This window comes from Triticum urartu, chromosome 2A (assembly GCF_056163025.1).
Source record: "Triticum urartu cultivar PI428250 chromosome 2A, HENAU_Tu73, whole genome shotgun sequence".
In the NCBI taxonomy this organism is placed as follows: domain Eukaryota; kingdom Viridiplantae; phylum Streptophyta; class Magnoliopsida; order Poales; family Poaceae; genus Triticum; species Triticum urartu.
In genome coordinates, this window is record NC_141874.1 from 701,031,254 (window position 1) to 701,053,032 (window position 21,779).

The following is a 21,779-nucleotide window of genomic DNA, read 5'->3' on the forward strand; positions in this document are numbered from 1 at the left end:
ACCAGGTGACCCTCGGACAGTCGACTGGTCTTCCTCCTTTTTCCCTCGACCGAGCCGAGAAGCCTGTCTCTCTGAAAGTCACGCCGGAGGAAAAGGCCCAGGTCAAGGTGTTGGCGGGTCGAGTGGTTGAGCTTGTCCGTGAGGGGGTGACTGGGATGGACCTGTTAGAGGTCTTCCTCCAGAGGCGCATTCAACCGCTCCAGGCGCGAGACCACCCAATGTGGCTGTATTCTGGCCTTGACGACACCACTCGGATCCACCCGGAGGAGGTCACCGATGAGATGCTGGCGGGGTGGCTGTCAAGTATCACGGGGAACAAAGACAACCCCCGAGGAGCCAGGAGGGTGATTCCACTCGACAACTCATATGAAGTGGATCAGGTATGTCTTTGTGTCGGATATCCGGCCTTCTGTATTAGTCTTCTTTGTATAAGTCGACTGACTTTCGTCCTGTCCGTTGTCCTCCAGGATACCACTGAGATGTACTCGACGCCCAGCGGGGCACAGGGGTCGACCGAGGAAGGTGAGGGGAGCGGAGGCGAGAGCGGGGACGACCAGGTCGAGTGGGAGTCCGATGGAGAGGGGGAGGAGGGCGACGACATCTTCTCCAGCGAGGAGGAGGAGGAGGCTGAACCCTCCCGCCCGGAGGGACGGTCCAAGCTCGCCCACGATCCAGCGCAGGAACGTGGCAAGGCGGCCGCTCCTGTTGGGCAGTCGTCGAAACGCCCTCGGACTTCTTCACCTCCGCCGACCGGGAAGGCTCCCAAGCACCCACGAACGGCGCCATCTAAGCCGCCCAAGGCCTTGCCCAAAATGAAGATAGCTGTTCCCACCATTTCGGGGTAACAACAATACTTGCTTTCCTTTGTCGACCGTGGACGGATCCTTGGTCGATTCGCTGGGCCAACTGACTAACTTTCGAGATTTGCAGTGGTGCAACTTCTGAGGTCTCCGCCAGGAACGATGACCAAGAGATGGAGGACGCTGTCACCTCCAACCCTGGTACGATCACTGCCGTCCTGCTTACGAGTCGACTGAAGCGTTGGTCGATTGAATGTTTTCCTTGCAGCTCCTCCCCATGTCATCGACCTCCCGGATGACGACGACAACACACCACTGAGGGTGAAGAGGAAGAAGAAGGTGTTGGCTGGCAAGGCTCCGCAATCTACTCCCGCGCCAAAGGCTGCAGTTCGGGATGATGGCGAACCCACTCGGGCTTCCGTGACTTTCGCTGTTCCTTTGACGAGTGTGCAGCCTTCAGCGTCGACTGCAGATCCGTCTTCGCTTTTTGCTGCGTACCCCGTCCCTGAGGACCAAGCGGCTGCTGCGAAGGAGGCTGTATGCCAGGCTGGAGTCATGATGGAACAGGTGAGAGTGGCTCGGGAGGCTTGTCAGGCAGCTTATGACGCAAGCTCGGCTCTTCAGAGCAATGTCCAGGTCAGTCGACTTCAACACTTGGTCTGTTTTGATATGTCCTTTGAAGAATCTCTTTTCCGAAGATCTTTAAGTTTGCACACCCAGTGGGTGTTTTTGCCAATTCTTGGACGAGTGGGGGCACGCTAAGTGCACCCACTGGGTGTAGTCCCCGAGACTACGGTCGACTGCTGGCAGTCGACTGTAGTCTTTTTAAATTGAGTCGTAGTTGAGTTTCTCCGCTCTGTCTGATCGGGTCGTGTCGAATGGAACCTCGTCGACTGCGAGCAGTCGACGTCTTTTCTCTCTTTCTTCTCTTTCTTTTTTTTGCTGTGGGGGCACGCTAAGTGCACCCACTGGGTGTAGTCCCCGAGACTACTGTCGAATGTTTTGCTTCGGCTGTAGTCTTAGAAACTCTGTTATTGTCTCTTAACTGCTCGGAAGCAGCTTGTCTTGGACTCGACTTCGGGGATCGGTCTAGTGAGATAGGAACCTGTGGGGGCACGCTAAGTGCACCCACTGGGTGTAGTCCCCGAGACTATGGTGGACTGCTGGCAGTCGACCGTAGTCTTAGTATTTACTGCCTTTGTTGCTTTTTCCTTTTTACCGAAATTGTAACTCCTCCTCTTTGTCTTCAGAAATCTTGTGATCCTGGAACCCGTTTGGCTGACTTGGAGAAGCAGAAAATTCAAATGAACCTTGATCTGGAGCTGGCCAGGACAGAGCTGCAGAATGTCAGAGACGGCACCGCAGGTAAGACACCTTTGTCGACTGGTTAGTTTTTAGGCTTGAGTATCTTTTCGCTTTCTCCGACTCAATCGTCATTTTTGCAGAAAAACTGAAAGAAGCTCTGGCGAAGAAGGATCAGGACTTGGCTGCCGCCCGTAAGGAGGCTGATGACAAGACCGCTCTGGCTGCGCAGAAGCTGGCTTCGGTCGACCAATTGGAAGGGGAGAACACCAAGTTGAAGACCGCTCTGAAGGAAGCCAACAGGGAATGTTCGCGTTGGAAGAAGGAGCACCTCACCCTGAGCGAGAAGCTGGAAGGCCTCGCTCGCGGGAGAAACGACCTAGAGAGCTACTTGGGGAGCCTCGCCAAGAAGTTGTACCTTAAGCTTGAAGGTGCGCATTCAGTTCCGACTGGTTTTTGAGTCGACTCATTCTGTGAAAATTGTCTTATCCTTGAATCTTGTATGCAGAGCTTTGCCAGAATTTTGAAGAGGAGACCAGTGGAGTAGAGCCGAGCTTAGACCCTGTTAACTCTCTTGTGAAGGACGAGGCCGCAATGAACGTGCTCCATCTGGAGTCTCGTGTTGACGGCATCGTGGATTACTTAGCTCGACTGAAGGTTGCCATGACGCGGATCGACTCGACACTTTGGCCAGAATCTATGCCCCAAAACGATCTCGAGTCTCTGATGACTCGACTCAATGGGATCTCTGACCAAGTGCAGGAGTGGAAGAAGTCTTCAGCTTGGTGTGGCGCTGACGTGGCTCTGTCCCTGGTCCGCGTCCATTGTAAGGAGGTGCGGGAGGAGAAGCTGGCCACCATCCAAGTCGCCAACACGAGGAAGCACAACTTCCAGGACTTCATGGAGACATTCATTGCTGCTGCTACCCGTATCGCAGATGGGATCGACTTGGATGAGTTCGTCGCCCTACTAGTCCTCCTCCTCCTGAGGAATGAAAAAACTTGCCTCGGGATGCCGAGTGTATTTTGTAATCCGTTGAACTCTGCCTTAAATTCGCCTCGGAATGCCGAGTGGAAGTGTAACAGTTTAACTCTGCCGAGCTGTGGGCTCGAGTACTTTGATCTGAGGTCTCTCGGATCTTTTAGGCTTTATTTGAACTTGATTTGTCGTTGAATCTCTTTGTGGATGACCCGTCGAGTGGGAGGTTTGCTCTTCACTCGGTAGGATTTTTAAACTTAGGCGAGTGCTGACCGCAGCTAAGTCTCTTCGTAGGAGAGCTTAGGCGAGTGCTGGACTGCAGCTAAGCCCCCGAGTGGGAGGTTTGCTCTCCACTCGGTAGGATTTTTTAAACTTAGGCGAGTGCTGACCGCAGCTAAGTCTCTTCGTAGGAGAGCTTAGGTGAGTGCTGGACTGCAGCTAAGCCCCCGAGTGGGAGGTTTGCTCTCCACTCGGTAGGATTTTTTAAACTTAGGCGAGTGCTGACCGCAGCTAAGTCTCTTCGTAGGAGAGCTTAGGCGAGTGCTGAACTGCAGCTAAGCCCCCGAGTGGGAGGTTTGCTCTCCACTCGGTAGGATTTTTTAAACTTAGGCGAGTGCTGGACTGCAGCTAAGCCCCCGAGTGGGAGGTTTGCTCTCCACTCGGTAGGATTTTTTAAACTTAGGCGAGTGCTGACCGCAGCTAAGTCTCTTCGTAGGAGAGCTTAGGCGAGTGCTGAACTGCAGCTAAGCCCCCGAGTGGGAGGTTTGCTCTCCACTCGGTAGGATTTTTTAAACTTAGGCGAGTGCTGGACTGCAGCTAAGCCCCCGAGTGGGAGGTTTGCTCTCCACTCGGTAGGATTTTTTAAACTTAGGCAAGTGCTGACCGTAGCTAAGTCTCTTCGTAGGAGAGCTTAGGCGAGTGCTGAACTGCAGCTAAGCCCCCGAGTGGGAGGTTTGCTCTCCACTCGGTAGGATTTTTTAAACTTAGGCGAGTGCTGACCGCAGCTAAGTCTCTTCGTAGGAGAGCTTAGGCGAGTGCTGAACTGCAGCTAAGCCCCCGAGTGGGAGGTTTGCTCTCCACTCGGTAGGATTTTTTAAACTTAGGCGAGTGCTGACCGCAGCTAAGTCTCTTCGTAGGAGAGCTTAGGCGAGTGCTGAACTGCAGCTAAGCCCCCGAGTGGGAGGTTTGCTCTCCACTCAGTAGGATTTTTTAAACTTAGGCGAGTGCTGACCGCAGCTAAGTCTCTTCGTAGGAGAGCTTAGGCGAGTGCTGAACTGCAGCTAAGCCCCCGAGTGGGAGGTTTGCTCTCCACTCGGTAGGATTTTTTAAACTTAGGCGAGTGCTGACTGCAGCTAAGTCTCTGCGTAAGAGGACTTAGGCGAGTGCTGGACTGCAGCTAAGCCTCCGAGTGGGAGGTTTGCTCTCCACTCGGTAAGATTTTTTAAACTTAGGCGAGTGCTGACCGCAGCTAAGTCTCTTCGTAGGAGAGCTTAGGCGAGTGCTGAACTGCAGCTAAGCCCCCGAGTGGGAGGTTTGCTCTCCACTCGGTAGGATTTTTTTTTGAACTTAGGCGAAACGGGTTCGCGGCTAAGTCACCCACTGGGGGTTCTCGTATGTAAACAGGAGTGACAACAATCATTGGAACACTCTTGACCTTGATAAAAATGAACTGTAGAAGTTTCTCTTATTACATCTTTATGGGAAGGAACTTAAGTGTAAAAGGGGCGGAGTAGTTCTGCATTCCAAGCTCGAGGCTCGTCGATCTAGCGATCAACATTGAAGAGGTGATACGCTCCATTGTGGAGGACTCTGGTGATGATGAAGGGACCTTCCCAAGTGGGAGCAAGCTTGTGTGGTTTCTGTTGATCCACTCGGAGGACCAAATCTCCTTCTTGGAAGGCTCGACTCTTCACATGTCGGGCATGGAACCGACGCAAGTCTTGCTGATAAATGGTCGATCTGATCATGGCCATCTCCCTTTCTTCTTCCAGGAGGTCTACTGCATCTTGCCGAGCCTGTTCTGCTTCGTCTTCGGTGTAAAGCTCGACTCGGGGAGCGTTGTGAAGGAGATCACTTGGCAGAACGGCTTCGGCTCCATAAACAAGAAAGAATGGGGTTCTTCCAGTCGACCGGTTAGGGGTGGTCCTTAATCCCCACAAAACTGACGGAAGCTCGTCGACCCAGGCACCTGCTGCGTGCTTGAGATCACGCTTTAGCCGAGGCTTTAGTCCTTTGAGGATCAGACCATTTGCCCTTTCAGCTTGTCCATTCGACTGGGGGTGGGCGACTGACGCATAGTCGACACGAGTGCCTTGAGAGGCGCAAAAGGCTCTGAACTGGTCTGAATCAAAGTTTGACCCATTATCAGTGATGATGCTGTGAGGGACTCCATATCTGAACGTTAGTCCTCTGACGAAACTAATAGCAGTGCTAGCATCGAGGTTCTTGATGGGTTTATCTTCAATCCACTTGGTAAACTTGTCGATTGCCACAAGCACATGGGTGAATCCGCTCCTGCCTGTTCTCAGAGGGCCGACCATATCCAGTCCCCAGACAGCGAAGGGCCAGACGAGTGGAATGGTCTTCAGGGCTGATGCGGGTTTGTGGGACATGTTGGAGTAGAACTGACACCCCTCACACTTGTCAACTATCTCCTTTGCCATCTCATTCGCTCTTGGCCAGTAAAATCCCGCTCGGTATGCTTTGGCCACAATGGTCTGGGAGGACGCATGGTGACCGCAGGTCCCCGAATGGATCTCATCAAGAATCATCTGACCTTCTTCCGGAGTTATGCACTTCTGACCGATTCCAGTCGCGCTTTCTCTGTACAACTGCCCCTTTATAACTGTGAAGGCCTTAGATCGGCGGACGATCTGTCGAGCCTCTTCCTCGTCCTCTGGGAGTTCTTTCCTTAGGATATACGCGATGTATGGTATCGTCCAGTCGGGAGTGATGGCCAAGACTTCCATGATCAGGTCAACCACAACAGGAACTTCGACTTCAGTCGGCTCTGTGGCACTTTTCGGTTGTGGGGCTTCTTCTGTGAAAGGATCTTCCTGGACTGACGGCGAGCGGATGTGCTCCAAAAACACATTGCTGGGAATGGCTTCTCGCTTGGAGCCTATCTTTGCCAGGTCATCAGCTGCTTGGTTTTTCAGTCGGGGGATGTGATGAAGCTCTAACCCCTTGAATTTCTTTTCTAGCTTTCTCACTGCATTGCAGTAACCAGTCATAGCTGGACTTCTGACGTCCCACTCCTTCATCACCTGATTAACCACCAAATCTGAGTCGCCATAGACCATGAGGCGACGGACGCCGAGTGAAATGGCCATGCGCAACCCATACAAAAGTGCTTCATACTCTGCTTCATTGTTGGAGGAATCGAAGTGAATCTGGAGAACATATCTGAGCTTATCTCCTCGGGGGGGAGACTAGAACTACCCCAGCACCGGAACCATTCAGCATCTTAGATCCATCGAAGAACATGGTCCAGTGCTCCGAGTGAACTTGAGTCGGAAGCTGCTGTTCAATCCACTCGGCGACGAAATCTGCGATCGCTTGGGACTTAATAGCCTTCTTTGCTTCAAACCTGATATCTAAGGGAAGGAGTTCAATCGCCCACTTGGCCACTCGACCAGTTGCATCTCTGTTATGCAGTATCTCTGACAGTGGGGCGTCGCTGACGACTGTAATAGAGTGGTCAGAGAAGTAATGTGCAACCTTCTTCGTGGTCATGTAAATCCCATATACAAGCTTCTAGTAGTGAGGGTATCTTTGTTTTGAAGGAGTCAAAACTTCAGACAGATAATAGACTGGGCGCTGAACTCTGAAGGCCTTTCCTTCTTCTTCCCGCTCGACCGTGAGTACTGTACTGACAACTTGTCCTGTGGCCGCAATGTACAGCAGCAGAGGCTCTTTGCTGATTGGGGCAGCAAGCACCGGCTGGGTGGAGAGCAGAGCTTTGAGTTCTGCAAACGCTGCGTCAGCTTCTGGAGTCCACTCGAACTTGTCAGACTTCTTCATCAGTCGGTAGAGAGGCAATGCCTTTTCACCGAGGCGAGAAATGAATCGACTCAAAGCGGCCAAGCAACCTGTAAGCTTTTGGACATCGTGCACGCGCACAGGACGCTTCATCCGGAGTATGGTGCCAATTTTCTCAGGATTGGCGTCGATCCCTCGTTCGGAAACGAGAAAACCGAGTAAATTTCCGCCTGGAACTCCGAATGTGCATTTTGATGGATTGAGCTTGATATCATACCTCCTGAGGTTGGCAAAAGTTTCGGCAAGGTCAGCTCGCAGGTCGGAACCTTTGCGTGACTTGACCACAATATCATCCATGTATGCCTCCACATTCCGACTGATTTGAGTGAGTAAACACTTCTGAATCATTCTCATGAACATGGCTCCGGCGTTTTTGAGGCCGAACGGCATAGTGACATAACAGAAGCATCCGAATGGGGTGATGAAAGCTGTTTTGATTTCGTCGGGTCCATACAGACGGATCTGATGGTATCCGGAATAAGCATCTAAAAAAGACAATCTCTCGCACCCCGCAGTCGAGTCGACTATTTGGTCGATGCGAGGGAGAGGAAAATGATCTTTCGGGCAGGCCCGATTGATATGTTTGAAATCAATGCACATGCAAAGTGACTTGTCCTTCTTGGGGACCATGACGACATTGGCGAGCCACTCGGAGTGGTAAATTTCTCGGATGAACTCTGCTGCTAAGAGCCGAGCCACCTCCTCGCCAATGGCTTGCTTCTTATGGACGGCGGACCGCCGAAGATGTTCCTTCACAGGCTTGAATTTTGGGTCGACCCGTAGACGGTGCTCAGCCAGCCCCCTGGGAACTCCAGGCATGTCGGAGGGTTTCCATGCGAAGATGTCCCAGTTCTCACGGAGGAGCTGGATGAGCGCTTCCTCCTATTTGGAGTCAAGCGTCGTTGAGATGTGAGTCGGGGCAGCATCGGGGTCGGTCGGGTGAACGTTGACTGTTTTTGTTTCACCGGACGACTGAAAAGCTGATTCTGAAGCAGGCTTCTTGGCTCGTAGCAACTCGCTTGGGTCGGCAGTCTTTTGGTACTCTTGCAGCTCGACCACTGCCATCTGAGCATCTGCAATCTTTGAGCCCTTCTGAAAGCACTCTTCTGCCTTCTTCCGATTGCCTGTGATAGTGATCACACCTTTGGGGCCAGGCATCTTCAGTTTGAGGTACACGTAACATGGCCGGGCCATGAAGCGTGCGTAAGCTGGTCTGCCCAAAATGGCGTGGTAAGCACTTTGGAAGTCCACGACCTTGAATGCCAATTTTTCCTTGCGGTAATTCTTTGAATCACCGAAAACCACATCAAGAGCGATCTGGCCGAGTGATTGAGCTTTCTTCCCAGGAATGACTCCATGGAAACTCATGTTACTGGTGCTGAGTCTGGACATCGGAATGCCCATTCCTTTCAATGTTTCAGCATACAGTATGTTCAGGCCACTACCTCCATCCATCAGGACTTTAGTCAGTCGAGTGCCTTCAACAATTGGGTCGACCACCAAAGCTTGCCTCCTAGGGGTGGCAATGTGCGTCGGGTGATCAGACTGGTCGAATGTGATGGCAGTCTGGGACCACTTCAGGTAACTGGGTGTTGCCGGGGCAACCATGTTCACCTCTCGGTTGATGACTTTCAGTCGACTTTTGCTTTCGACATCGGCAAAAATCATCAGGGTGGAATTGACTTGGGGGTATCCATCGTCACTGTCTTCCTTATCCTCGATTCTGTCCGACTCTTTTTCCTTGTCCTTGGACTGTTTTCCTTGGAACTGCTGGATCAGGAGCCGGCACTGTCGAGTGGTATGCTTTGGGTAAATGAAATTACCCTCTTCATCCTTCTTGGTGTGGATGTGACATGGCAGATCCAAAACATCGTTTCCATCTTGATCCTTGACTTTTTTGGGCTTCCAGGTGCCCTTGGGTTTTCCCTTGAAGCTTCCCTGGGCTACGGCCAGGGCCTCCCCAGGAGCGGCTGGCTCGGCCTTCCGCTTCTGCTTCCGACTGGAATTGCCTCCAGTTTCCTGGGCGACTGCTTTCTGCTTGCCACTCCGGAGTCGATCTTCGTCTTCTTCGTTAGCATACTTGGTGGCAATCTCCATCATCCGATTCAGAGACATCTCTCCAGTTCGACCGAACTTCAGATTCAACTCTCTGTATTTAACACCTTCCTTGAAGGCACAAACCGCTTGATGGTCCGGCACGTTCTCAACCGAGTGATGCAGTGTGATCCACCTCTGGATGTATTCCCTCAGAGTTTCATTCGGCTTCTGCACGCAAGACCGCAGCTCGGTTAGGCCTGCGGGTCGCTTGCATGTTCCTTCAAAGGTTGTGATAAACACTCGGGAGAGGTCCTCCCAAGTGTAAATGCTGCTGGGTGCCAACTGATTTAGCCATGCTCTGGCCGAGCCCTCTAACATGAGAGGCAAATGCTTCATGGCCACCTCGTCATTGCCACCGCCAATCTGTACAGCCACTCGGTAATCTTCGAGCCAGGTGTCAGGCTTAGATTCACCGGTGAACTTGCCGATTCCAGTCGCCAACCTGAAATTGGGAGGTATCACTGCGGCTCTGATGGCTCGACTGAAACACTCTGGCCCTGAAGCGCGTACTCTGCTGCTGGCAGGAGCATCTCTGTTGTGGCCTTCTCGATGAGCTCTGTTCCTGTTAACCAAACCTTGAACGAGGATGGATCTCGCATCAAAGCCTGGGTCTCTGGGGTCGACTGGAATCCTCTGCCCAACGCTATGAGGGCGTCTGTCATCTTGCCGTCGAGGCGCATATGACCCACTCCTCGGGGGAGGGGTTGGCACTCGACGTCGATCATCACGGTCGAATCGGTGATCATACTGCTCATTCCTCCTGTACTGATCATACTGGCCACCACGTCCCTCGCGCCTCGGGGGCGATCTCGGGCTGTGAGCTGATTCGACTGTATCTGTTGCGACAGACCGACTGTGGATCCTATTCCGCGACTGAGAGACAGCGGAATTCTGGTCTCCCGCCGCCCGGAGCAATGCTCTGATCTGTAACAAGCCCCTGCCAGCCTCCGACTGGGAGGGCTGAATCGATTCTGCTATACGGGCCGCGGCGGCAAGATTCTGAACTGGGGTTTGATATACCTGCGTCGGCGGGAAGAGCTGGCGTCGACTAGACTCGGGAGCCCGCTGACGCGCTTGCTCGTCGAGTGCTCGCTGGAGATTCTCCAGTCGAGTGCGCTCGGCCAAGTTGGCCAAATGCGCGTCTTTCAAGGCCCGGGCCTCGGGGGTCTCTCCGACGATAGGAGTGCGGAGCGCGTCCATGTTCCGGCGGCGAGGCTCCTCTCGCTGCAATGACGTGAGAGGTTCGGGGAGATATTCGTCGTGGGGATGCGACGGATCGCCCCCACCCGCGCCTCCGTCAGTGCGAGGGAAACCGGGGGGACTGTGTGTTCCATCGACCGCCAGTACCTCAGCCGCTGGATCGCTGCTGTCGCACTCGGATGCGGTCTCCACGGAGCCAGTCGACAGATCGAACAGGCCGTAGAGGGATTCAACGGGCTCGATGGCCGTGACTTGCGGGGCTGCCGATTGGCGGGCCACGACGTGCCTCACCCACCGCTGAAGTCTCGACCGACCGGAGCGCTTGCGCTGGTGGGAGACAGGGCGGGGAGACGATACGGGGGCCGACCCATATTGGGTCGACGGTTGCCGCAGGAGGACGCCGCGAACGCATGCGCGGAAATGTGTCGCACCGCGGGCGGGGAGCGCGTCGATGTCGAGCGGCGCCTCCTGAAGCCAGGCAGAGTCGTCGATGATGAAGGTGAACGCGCCAAGACGGATCTCGCGGTCCTCCACCAAAACTCCGCAAGAAAACATGATCAAAGGGATCGAGAAAAATCACAACTTCTCCAACTAAGCGCTAAGATTCTTGCCCCACGGTGGGCGCCAACTGTCGTGGTTCTAACTCTGACAGTGATGTAGGGGGGTGAGTATGGAGAGGCGAGATCCTAGCTATGGGGAAGTTGTTACACGCGAGGTTTACGAGTTCAGGCCCTTCTCGGAGGAAGTAACAGCCCTACGTCTCGGAGCCCGGAGGCGGTCGACTGGATTATGCGTGTATAGGTTACAGGGGTGCGAACCCTTCCTACTGAGGAGGGGGGAGGCTTATATAGAGTTCGCCGACCCCCTCCTGCCCTCAGTAATGCAGGGTTTAAAGTACATTTAAGATGGGGCGTTACTGGTAACGCCTCTAATAAAGTGCGGTAATGACCCTGAAGACTACTTAACAGCTGACCGTTTGCCTACAGAGTGACTGTAGATCTTCGGGCAGTCGAGTGAATAGCTTCATGGTCGAGTGGTAGCTTCTTGGTCGAGTGTTTTGAACCTGTCGAGTGGGATGCCTTCAAGTCGATTGAAAGGTGATTTCTCCCAGGGGTGTCCTAGGGTAGGACTCTTCGGTCAGGTCCGTGTCCCTACCCTAGGTACATGTCTTCATCACCTGGGGGTGGGGATGAGCTGCCCCTCATCTGGGAGCCGGTGCGCGATGTCGTCAGGCAGATATCCGGCTCTCCTCAGTTTCTTGATGTCTCCCTCCGTGACGGAGGAGACCATCCACTTGCCTCCCGCTCCGGACATGGTTGGAGAAGGTTGAGGTGGAAGTGTGGGCTTGGGCGCTAGAGCTCGAGTGTGCGAAAACGGATGAGCAAAGGAGGAAGAAGGCGTGGATAGAAAGGTGAATCCTTATCCCTTTATATGGGCGGACCAAACTAAGCGTCCCCACTTGCCTGGTAAAACTCTCTTATCCCCCAAGCGCCGCAATTGATGGCGCGGTTGGGTTACCCACGCCCGTATTGATGAGAATCCCGTAATAAGGGGACACGATCTCTGCTTTGACAAGACGTGTCGAAAAACTGCCTCGCGTTATGTGCGGGGCTGGTTAAAGGAAATGGTTCGAATAATCACCGGGCCATGACATAACGTCATGCTGCAAAAACAAGCCAGCAAATTAGATCTGCGAAAATATTATTCTCTCTACGGTGAAATGTGGAACTTATTTTGCAGGGTCGGACACTATCCTCGTATTCAAATTCTTCTGTGATGTATTCGGAGAAGGAACCCGCCTTGCAATGCCGAAGACAATACTGCGCGCCGGACTCATCATCATTGAAGCCTGGTTCAGGGGCTACTGAGGGAGTCCTGGATAAGGGGGTCTCCGAACAGCCGGACTATCTCCATTGGCCGGACTGTTAGACTATGAAGATACAAGATTGAAGACTTCATCTCGTGTCCGGATGGGACTCTACTTGGCGTGGAAGGCAAGCTAGGCAATACGGATATGGATATCTCCTCCTTTGTAACCGACCTTGTGTAACCCTAACCCTCTCCGGTGTCTATATAAACCGAAGGGATTTAGTCCGTAGGACAACAACCATAACATACAACCATACCATAGGCTAACTTCTAGGGTTTAGCCTCTCTGATCTCATGGTAGATCTACTCTTGTACTACCCATATCATCAATATTAATCAAGCAGGACGTAGGGTTTTACCTCCATCAAGAGGGCCCGAACCTGGGTAAAACATCGTGTCCCCTGCCTTCTGTTACCATCCGGCCTAGACGCACAGTTCGGGACCCCCTACTCGAGATCCGCCGGTTCTGACACCGACAGCGCCCCTCTTCGAGCTCAGGGGAAACCCTTGGTCTAATTCTGCAGACCGGAGGACGGCGGTGTTTTCCTTCTTGAAGGTGCTATCTTACTCGCTCACGGCGTCCTTGGGGTTGATTTTGATGATGTTGGACATCTCGCTGGTTAGGCCTGCCTCTCTTGTTCGGGGCTTTGTGGGTTTAGCTGTGTTTTATCCTCTGGCCAGGCTGAGCACTACTTGTTCCTCTGCTCTCGGAACTGTTCACGCTGCCTTGCGTTTTGTGCCATGTGCCCTATTATTCTTGTACTCATCCTAATCCCTTCTATCAGTGAAAAGATACGCAAGTTTTGCGTATTAGTGACTAACGTCCCCTTATATGTTAACTCCTTATATTTGACCCGCTAAAAAAAGCAGTTCCTAGCCGATCCACTAAAACTTAACTCCCTAAAATTCCTTCTCGAATTCTTCTATGTTTTTGTATACGCACTACATATTATATCCAAACTTAATAATCGCAGTTCACATAATTCACGAATATTAAAAATTCAAAGTTCATAAACCAAATTATTCAAATTCAAACACATGACATGGTCCAAATGAATTAAAGAGATAGAAGGACAACAATCAACTGCTGATTTTTTCAAAAGTAAATCAACTAGTGCTATGGAGTAGCCACTGAATTCTCAAAAAGTTCATTTTGGAGCTGGGTATGAACTTCTCCGTTCTCGATGCTCAACAATCAATTTGTTAACCACCTTGTGGTTGGAGAAGGTGAGAGCACCGGCCGACGGCGGTGAGCCGAATATAAAGCTCAGGGTGGATGGTGGGCGGGGCGATAGATGAACGACAGTTGACGGCGGGGCGGTACACGATCGGTAGTAGACGACGGGCCTCAAATCAAACTCCCCGACCGACGACAAAGTTCGCCGGTTGCTTACAAAGATCACCTCTCTTGCCTCGATCACGCTGCCACGATGCTCCTCGGCGGGTGCTCTACGTCATCTCCGTCATCCACTAGCTTCATTTTGTAACAAACGAAGCAACTATGACGGTTTTTAAAGGCACGCGGTCGAGGTGAGAACGGCGGAGCTATGTGTCAAGACTCGCAGCGGTGGCAACCGGTAGGCAGATCGAATTGGGGCAGGAGGAGGCGGAGGTTGCGGGGTGTTGTTAGGCTGGCACCTGAGGTTGCGAGTTAACACCAGAGGCAACATCGGCGAAGATGCCGTGTGCGCTGGGTACGGTTTTACTCCTCGAGCGCGTTGGTATTGCAGACGCAACAAAGAACAAATAGAAAAAGGTCTCGCAAATTGAGTGTATTTCAAACAGTTAGATCCTCACGATGGAATCAACTCATCATGTTTTAAGCTGGTATAGGTGCTTGTATCTGTCATATACATTCAGGAGGCTGGTGTCAATCGTCCACCTGCAGCTTCCATGGTCGGCGAGATTAAAATGTTACTCCAGGAAAGGGAAACTAAGATTGTTACTATCAATAGGCGAATTAATGATGTTCTGCATTGTTTGGCAAACATGGGAAGATGCTCACAACGCACAGTAGTTTGGCTCGGCTCAGGGCCTGATGTTGTTGTAAGCAAATGCCAAAACGAGTGTAACACTCTGATTCAGTAATATAAACTCGTTTTCCCCTGCAAAAAAAAAGAAGGTATAGGTGTTTGTATTCTTTTTAATTTATTCTAGATCTTTTAGGGTTGTTTGTCCAATAAAAGTTGACATACCGTTTACTATGGCTCTATGAGATACCACTTGGTCCATTCTCAGAATTTATAGGCATTATCTTTCGGAGATGTTATTTTTTAAAAAGAGTGTACATTAATATCGCGGAGATACCAATAGCTAGCTGGTGATACTCCATATCCAGGTTCATCGTTGCGTTACATTGCCAAGACGTCGTCACTCGTCAAGAGCATGCATGAAAACGGGAGTTTTGGTGCGAAAAAGCATAGCAGAGACCGAGCTCCACATAGCTCGTTATTTCTTTTCAGCGAAAATACTATTTCCACACATTGAAAAAATCTGAAAAAAAGTATATACATAGATGTTTATTTGTAGTATACATGTATAAAATTTCATGAACATATATGTTAACATGTAATGTATACAAAAAAGACAAATACACAGATTAAAATGGGCTTTATCTTTGTCGTTTTTGGGCCAGATATTTATCTTTTTTGTGTAGCATGCAAATAATCAAATTACCTGATGAAACTTTTTTGTAACTTGATGAACAGTCATATGTATTTGTATAAAAAGATTTGATATTTTTTGAAACTTTTAAATATATTCTGATTTTTTTTTGATAAAACGGGTTCCATGGAGCCCGGCCTCTGCGACGCCTCACTCAGTTTTGGTGCAGCTAGCTTGAAGCATCCCCGTATTGAATACGGCAGGCAAGAAGTAGCGGCTACCAACCCAGGTGGTGCATAGCAGCTTGAACGGTCTGGCGATGCATCATGGATATGCCTTGTTTCCTTCATGTACGGATCTGAGGTGCGGCTGCCATGGAGGCGGTCGGCAGCAGCTGGCTGGACCAACGTTTCAGTAGATCGCAGATCTAGCTGAGAGATAAGAGCATCTACATTTGAACGCTTTAAATCCGCCTGAAGAACGGCCTGATTAGTGACGGGCCACAAAAAACGATTCAGATGGACGCCTCTAATGGGACTCAAACGTCCGGCTGATTGACACCCCTCATATGCAGCCTAAATCTAAGGCCCCCGGGCGCGAACGTGCTCGTTCATCATACCGGACCCGATCCACGCTAGCCCACCCGACCACTTCTCATTATTTGTTCGCTGGACCAAACCCTAACCACTTCACTCCACTCCCCTCCGCCACCCAAACTCCCGTCCACCGATCTCTGGCCTTCTCCAGCATGGTGGGCAGTGGATCCGAGTCATACACCTCCAGATCCGTCGACCGCGAGCTCATCCCACGCGGCCCCGAGGAGGAGATGGTCGTTCGGCTTGTACTCCGCCGCTCCCGGGAGGAGGCCTCCCGACGGCAGTGCTCGGATCCTTCCGTCGGGAATCTATTGCGTCCGTCCAAATGGTGCATGGATCCGACGCTTGGTGTGTCATCGTCGCCTCACTAGAGACAATGCGGTTTGTTTGGCATCCGAACGCAGTGGCGGGCGCAGAATCCGTCCATTGGTGAGCCAGGGCGATCTACGCACCATGGGCATCGTCCGATGCAAACATGGGGTGGCGTGCCCGCCGTGCGAGACAACATACGCGGGAGGCGGCGACAGCTCTCGCGGCGGTTGACGTTGGTGATGCGGAGGCACATTCATCGGCACCCTATATGTTGCACAAGTCTGGGTGCCGCATCCGCGTCGTGGTGGATGTGGCCGAGTTGTCCCAAGACGGATCCATCACTGATCTGACGTCCACCGGCACCGTCAGGGTTCCGGGCTCTGACAAGGAATAATAGGGCATGGGAGACGACGGCGCGTTGATTCCCGTGAGCGGACTCGTGTCCCATGCCATACTCCATCTTGCCAGCGACGGGACCAACAATCTGGGGAGCGCAGCCGGCAGAACATAGGCACGGCGGAGCCAGGCAAGCTCTGCTTAAAATTGATTTGCGTTGCATGTAATAGTATATATTTGAGATTTTTAATTCGAGATATCCGATTATAGAATGGATTATTTGAGGCGTGATCGGTCACTGTCCATGAACGTGTCTAGCGAGTCCGCGGACATTTGAGAGATCGGATTTGTCAAGTCGATTTGGATGTAGATGCTCTAAGTTAGTAGTACTGCGAGCAATTTGGCAAGCTTGATTCAGGAACGATGGTTGTATAGGAGAAAAAACACTAGTTAAAATTATCGCAGCCACTAACCTTTGTTCACACTACTGCAGAAACCTTGGGTGAATGGTCATCGGTGACATTCACATGTCATGAGTAAGAGTAACTAGAAAAAAATAGTAGTGATGTGTCCCTTAATTAATGGCCACTAACCTTTGTTCACACTAGATGACCTCGTTGCGCCAATGGCGCAAGAAGCGAGTTAGAAGCGATGCTCGTAGTGAATAAGTAGGAGACATAAATGGAAAGATGACGCAATGTGGAATGTGGATTGTATTACAGATAGTAGAATGGCTTAAACCAGTTAACATAAGATGCTAATTAAAACTAAGAATTATTGTATCGATAACCATTTTATATGCACAAAGATCATTTCATTATTGGACAAAGAGAAAACAAATATGTTCATGCCATATTGTTCGAAGCCACTCTCAATAAAATAGCGTCCATTATGACATGAACCGTTTTTAATAATCTGGAATCATAGATATCTAAACAAGCAACATCCATCTTCATGACTTGCTGCATAAGAAATGGCCTCTCAGGAACCATATCCATTCAAGTAGGCTATAAAGGGAAAGAAAGATAAAGATAAACTATTAACAATATTGATAGCATGAAGCAAGACATATGGAAACTGAAGCAAACGTGTCACAGATTGCAGAAAAGCATTTCAACCATGAAGATGGGTACAAAAGCTAATATCGCGCTTATTGTTACACAACCGATTAAGTATAAATAAGTGAAGCATTCATTGGTGTACAATATTAGCATGTAGGCCTAGGATATGTTTCCTTCCTTAGTCCATCTGGAGCAGCCCGTATAGTTATTATCTCTGGCATATCTTGGTTTTCAGACCATCTGCAGATGCCCATATAGTTAAAAGGCCAAATGGCACAAAATACAAATTCAGTTGAGGAGATATTAGCAAATAAATGCTTAGCATTATAGATAGTACAATGACAATCAATTTTTTGCTATTGAAGTGCATGTCCTTTTCTCTTCTCAGACCAAGACGACACAATGAGGTATCATTTGTTTCCTAATTACACTGTAACCTGAAATCTGTGTGCATATGTGCATGGGCACATCCATTTATTCCTAATAGGAAAATATGCCAAAACATTGGTCACTTTCTCTTTTGAGCTGGAAATACCAATCACTTGGCTAATAGGCATGCAGACACCTCTAATCTAAATAATAGAGGAATTGAAAAATCAGTCACTATGATTTTATTAACTATATACATATACATTCCAGTCAAGCGCCTTTCTAGAAAGTGAAATGCTATACATCGGTTTAGAAGTGAATTTCACGGATAATTGTTCATGTCGCTTCAATCATAATTGAATGGATAATATGATTTTACATGTCACATTATTATGCTAACTGGGATTGTAGTAGAAACGGTAGGATAACAGTACTATACTCCACTCTTTTTCCTGTTGGGAAGAACCACCTCTCCTATCCCATTCTCTGAATTGTCATACAGATAACCATCAATTTTCTCTTTGTTCTTTCCATTTTATTTCAGTAGCTACTTCAATTCATATGATTGGCTTTGTTTCACTGATGGACCCTAAGGTTAATGCATGAACTTGCTAAAATATTCAAACTGACACGGTTACTACGTTTATTTCAATAGTGGTGCTTCTGCATTAACACACGTACCTAAGGTATGGATGACTGTTTACTAACCCGAGTCATAATACATGGGTGCTCCTATTGTCAGAAAACATGGACCGCTATAACTCTAAGTTGAACTCACCATTTTTTCCAGGAACTTAAATGCAGAGAAATCGCATAATTACAATTTTAAGCAAAAAAAAAGAATTTCTCATATCTATCTGAAACTCCTTGACCGTCAAGAAAGCGTGTGTATATTTTTCTCAAAAACCAACTAACCATATGAATCAATGATCACAACCTGAATCATATATTAGCTTATAATACATGGGCGCTCCTATTGTCAGCAAACATGGACTGCTACAACTCTAAGTTGAACTCACCATTTTTTCAGGAACTTAACTGCAGGAAAAGACGCATAATTAAACTTTTAAGCAAAAAAAGAATTTCTCAGATCTATTGATAATCAATAAACACCGCAAGAGCATCATGCATGAACATAAACGTGTCCAACTAAGAAGCCACATGTTAGAGGGCATCTTCACCCGAAGCAGATCAAACTAATTACCACTAGATAGTTGGGTGAGGCAGAGGCGTTGGAGGAGAGGACTCCCAGGGTGTGCTGATTGGCATGACGCAAGTTAATGCGTATATGGCACAAAAACAATTATTAAGCAAATCTCGGCATTGCAAAATTATTGTAAGCATACCCACATCATGTGCATGTCTATAGTCTCATACACAGCCTACCCGCAGTCTATTGTTTGGGTCATCCTAGAGAAATCTAGGATTGTAGGAAACACAATATAATGTACCTGTAGTTTGAAATCTTTGTCGAGTTTTGCAGATTTGGCCTGCCCGAGCCTTATAACTGAAGCAACACATAAAGGATGTTTATAATGAAACAATATTAGTTATAGGACTATGGGCAACACAAAGTAATCTACCTGTATTTTGAAATCTTCACTGAACTTTGCAGGTTTGATCTGCCCAAGCCTAATAACTGAATGAAGACATAGAGGTCATTGCTCCAGGGTCTTCTCAGATTCAATTTGAATAGAGAAGAAGCTTAACTGATGAATTCATAGTAATAATCTTATTTTCAGAGGTACTAGAAAGCACAAAGAAATCTGGACGATGCCGACCAACACCATCTTCAATGAAGACATAGAGGTCAGATGAAATCATGCAAAGGGATCCAATCAAACGATCATTAAAGGATCAACCAAATGTGAGCACCTCTCCCGTCAGGAGAACAGGGCCAAAAGAAATCTGGACATTGCCGATCAACACCATCTTCAATCGCATGAGTTAAAACTGCAGTTGTAGTTATAGCCACTGAAAACAGTAGGGGCAGGCGAAGTCGGGCCTGGCCGCGCTCTCGTCGCCGTCCATGTCCAGCTTGTCCATCCCTGCCCAATCTACGCACGCAAGAACCGGCAAATTAATCAATCAGCCACGAAACCTGGCGCAGAGCGATTTGATCAAATCGATGGATCCCGGGAGGGAGGGAGGGTACCGGCGTGGCCGAGCTCCAAGTCCATTTAGATATATAGGTAGGGCAGCCTCTCGCGTGCGCCGCTCATCCCTCCTCAGCCTCAGGCCCTCTCCTCCGCTTCTCGGCTTGTCCCGGTGGATGAGAGGAGACAGGGAGGGTGAGGAGGGGAGGCCAGAGCTTCTCTCGGTGGCGGCCGCTTCCATCCCACGCCGGTGCCGGCTCTTGCGGCCGAGAGGGCACGCCGGTGCCGCTGCTTGCAGTTAAGAGGGGCGAACAGATGGGAGGAGGGGGATGAGAAGAGACGAGGGAGAGAGAGAGATGGGCTGGCGAGAGAGATATTTGTGCGCTCGCTCGCTTCACGTGCGGGACGCAAAGGGCCACACGACCGGGCCCAGGCGTCATCGACATAAGCTAGGGAGGGAATGACGTGAAAATGAACAAGATTTGCAAAGGGTGGACGCGTGGATGGCCTGAGAATGCCTACCACCCTTTCTTCAGAGGTACTAGAAAGCACAAAGAAATCTGGACGTTGCCGACCAACACGATCTTCAATGAAGACATAGAGGTCAGATGAAATCATGCAAAGGGATCCAATCAAACGATCATTAAAGGACCAACCAAATGTGAGCACCTCTCCGTTAGGAGAACAGGGCCAAAAGATATATGGACGTTTCCGATCAACACCATCTTCAATCGCATGAGTTAAAACTGCAGTTGTAGTTATAGCCACTGAAAACAGTAGGGGCAGGCGAAGTCGGGCCTGGCCGCGCTATCGTCGCCGTCCATGTCACGCTTGTCCATCCCCGCCCAATCTACGCATGCAAGAACCGGCAAATTAATCAATCAGCCACGAAACCTGGCGCAGAGCGATTCGATCCAATCGATGGATCCCGGGAGGGAGGGAGGGTACCGGCATGGCCGACCTCCGAGTCTTAGATATATAGGTAGGGCAGCCTCTCGCGTGCGCCGCTCGTCCCTCCTCAGCCTCTGGCCCTCTCCTCCGCTTCTCGGCTTGTCCCGGTGGATGAGAGGAGACAGGGAGGGTGAGGAGGGGAGGCCAGAACTTCTCTCGGTGGCGGCCGCTTCCATCCCACGCCGGTGCCGACTCTTGCGGCCGAGAGGGCACGCCGGTGCCGCTGCTTGCAGTTAAGAGGGGCAAACAGATGGGAGGAGGGGGGTGAGAAGAGACGAGGGAGAGAGAGAGAGATGGGCTGGCGAGAGAGATATTTGTGCGCTCGCTCGCTTCACGTGCGGGACGCAAGATTTGCAAAGGGTGGACGCATGGATGGCCTGAGAATGCCTACCACCCTTTCTTCAGAGGTACCAGAAAGCACAAAGAAATCTAGACGTTGCCGACCAACACCATCTTCAATGAAGACATATAGGTCAGATGAAATCATGCAAAGGGATCCAATCAAACGATCATTAAAGGATCAACCAAATGTGAGCACCTCCCCGTCAGGAGAACAGGGCCAAAAGAAATCTGGACGTTGCCGATCAACACCATCTTCAATCGCATGAGTTAAAACTGCAGTTGTAATTATAGCCACTGAAAACAGTAGGGGCAGGCGAAGTCGGGCCTGGCCGCGCTCTCGTCGCCGTCCATGTCCGGCTTGTCCATCCCCGCCCAATCTACGCACGCAAGAACCGGCAAATTAATCAATCAGCCACGAAACCTGGCGCAGAGCGATTCGATCCAATCGATGGATCCCGGGAGGGAGGGTACCGGCATGGCCGAGCTCCGAGTCCATTTAGATATATAGGTAGGGCAGCCTCTCGCGTGCGCCGCTCGTCCTTCCTCAGCCTCTGGCCCTCTCCTCCGCTTCTCGGCTTGTCCCGGTGGATGAGAGGAGACATGGAGGGTGAGGAGGGGAGGCCAGAGCTTCTCTCGGTGGCGGCCGCTTCCATCCCACGCCGGTGCCGGCTCTTGCGGCCGAGAGGGCACGCCGGTGCCGCTGCTTGCAGTTAAGAGGGGCGAACAGATGGGAGGAGGGGGATGAGAAGAGACGAGGGAGAGAGAGAGACGGGCTGGCGAGAGAGATATTTGTGCGCTCGCTCGCTTCACGTGCGGGACGCAAAG

At 50.4% G+C, this 21,779-nt stretch overlaps 1 pseudogene; it reads right to left on the reverse strand.

Annotated features, from left to right (window-relative positions):
* The window catches only part of LOC147986927 (uncharacterized), a 30,372-nt pseudogene extending 9,584 nt beyond the window's left edge, over positions 1-20,788 (reverse strand).
* Positions 20,789-21,779: the final 991 nt, after the last annotated feature.